Raw genomic sequence first — 2543 nt, 5'->3', positions numbered from 1 at the left:
CCCAGGCCCCAGAATCCATGACCAAGAAAATAAAAATAAAAAACAAAAAAATCAGTCTCTCACTTTTGTGGCCTCAACTCTGTATTATTGTTGCTTCAGACTAGGGCTAAGTTTTTAGATGTAGACACTTATCAACACTCCTGATTCAGATTCTACTTGATCATTTTTTAAATAAATATTTTGTTTTTAATTTTGCTCTTTGTAAATTCACATGCACCTATAAAAAATTGTTTGGCCATCCAGTAACCTTCTCAAATAACCTCCTAATGACGACTTACAAAAAGTTGTATTATATTACAAGTAAAACAATGCTACAAATAAAGAAAACTAATAATTAAATATTAATGATTAATAAAATAAAAACGAAACAATTACTAGTATTTTCAGTATTTGAAGTGTACTACATATTAGATTTTAGCATTTTCTCATATTCCTATACATTTAACACTGGCTAAGGTTTTGATGTTCAACAAGATTTTTATAGAATATGAGTACTCTTTAAAATTACACACTAAGATTACTATTTATGGCTCATCTCATCATTTGTTTATGGTTTATATCATCATTTATTCCTTGCTAGCATATAAAGTAAGGAAGTCCTAAGGTTTTAACAGAAACTGTGTAGTTAACAAAATCTAAACTCTTCACTCTGCCTCTTTACACAAAGACTTTGCAAGTTTTCTTTAATCAAGTTTCTATAAACTCTGCAATGTACATTCTTAGTAGTATATGTCTGCTACCATAAATCTTAAATACTTCATAGAAAAGTTATATATCTGCCAAAAAGTCCTAATTTTGGCATATATAACCAAATACTCAACATTAAATATATTTAAAACATTAATTCTTTTAACAAACCTTAACATTTGTTGCTGTGTTCATTATGACAGGTGCCTTGTATAGAATAATTGAATTCCTCCTCCTACACATCTCTTGAACAAGAAATATGTGGAATTATTTTGTTTTTGACATGTCAATCTTGACTTTATTCTTAAATGTGTGCTTATGTAAGAAATATATGGTTCTAAAATTTCATGACAATTCTTTTGAACTTACTTTTTGTTGAATTGTCTAGTTTAATAGAATCAATTACACTTTATATATAAAAAGTGTTCTCTGCTCAATTCAGCGTCACATACACTAACATTGGAACCATACAAAGAAGATTAACATGGCCCCTGCACAAGGATGACATGCAAATTCGTGGAGCATTCCACATTTTTACAAGAACAGATGCTGGTGGGGATGTAGTCACAAGGGAACCGTATGCATTCTTGGTGGGAGTGTATACTTGTTCAACCACTTTGGAGAGCAGAATTGAAATTCCTCAAAAGACTCCACATATATACCACATTTTCTTGATCCATTTGATGTCAGTATAACATGTGGAGGAGATGGGGGCAAACAAGTCGTTTAAGGATTCAGGTGGACCTGTTGCAACAATGAGAAGTACAAAATGTCATGTCAAAACCAGCTTTACAATGTCGGTGGGGGGGGTGGGGGGTATAATTGGGTGGGGGGAGGGGGGAGGCTGGGAAGGGAGGTGAAGGGTAAACAAAGGAGGAGGCTGCAATGCTTGGTAAGAAATGTATACATTATCCTGCCCATGTAATTGTAGCCCCTCTGTACAGTATGTTCTCAAATAAAATAAAATAATATTTAAAAAAAAAAGACTCCACATAGAGCTCCCCTATGACTCAGCAATCACACTTTTGGGCATTTACCCAAATGATCACAAACAAGACAATACTAAAACTACCAGCACAACTATGTTTATTGCAGCATTATTACCATAGCTAAGATATGGAACCAACCCAGATGCCCCTCACTAGATGATTGGATCATGAAAATATGGTATATATAAACAATGAAATTCTATGCCTCCATAAGAAAAAGTGGCATTACTCAATTTGTTAGGAAATGGAAGATTGGAAAAATATTAAGAGAAGTAAGCTAAGGCCAAAGAAACATAGGTCCCATGTTTTTCCTTATTTTCAATAATGAATATATGTCTGGCATATGACCAGATAAAATGATGTTAAGGGAATTGAACCCCAAGATAGGGAAACAATTGGTATTTTGTTTCTTGCTGTTGTTTCTAACATATTTATAATGTGCAATGTGATTTTTTGTTTCTTTACATGTTCCTCCCCACTCTATAACTTCTGTTTTCACTTTATTTGCAGTTGGTTCACCTACATCTTGTATGTACACTTCTCTAATTTGCAGAGGGAAAGGGAAAACAGGCTCAAATAGGGATACAGTTTAACCTATAACAATGAAAAGCACAAGAAACTATGTTGAAAAATGAACTTTACACTCTCCGTGGGGGCGGGGAGAGAAGAGTGTACTTGTTGAGGTGGGAGTGAAGGGATGGTAGACCAAATATAAAGGAGGAGGCAACAATGCTTGTTAGGAAATGTACTAATTATCTTGCTTATGTGAATGTGAACCCTCTGTACTGTATGATTACACTAAAAAACTTATAAAATTGTCCTGAGATTGAAGAGTTTATTTCCTTTATTTTACCCATATAATATCAT

General features: G+C 33.6%; 1 non-coding gene across 1 annotated transcript; it reads left to right on the top strand.

Annotated features, from left to right (window-relative positions):
• The first annotated feature begins 1116 nt into the window (after positions 1 to 1116).
• Positions 1117 to 1223, top strand: LOC138836720 (U6 spliceosomal RNA). Its single transcript, XR_011375026.1, has one exon. It is a non-coding gene; the product is annotated as a U6 spliceosomal RNA (small nuclear RNA).
• The last annotated feature ends 1320 nt before the right edge of the window (positions 1224 to 2543 follow it).

The sequence above is a fragment of the Dipodomys merriami genome, unplaced genomic scaffold, assembly GCF_024711535.1.
Source record: "Dipodomys merriami isolate MVZ:Mamm:240054 unplaced genomic scaffold, mDipMer1.0.p SCAF_255, whole genome shotgun sequence".
Classification (NCBI taxonomy): domain Eukaryota; kingdom Metazoa; phylum Chordata; class Mammalia; order Rodentia; family Heteromyidae; genus Dipodomys; species Dipodomys merriami.
The sequence above is the reverse complement of the archived record's forward strand: the minus strand, read 5'-3'. Positions and strand labels throughout refer to the sequence as shown.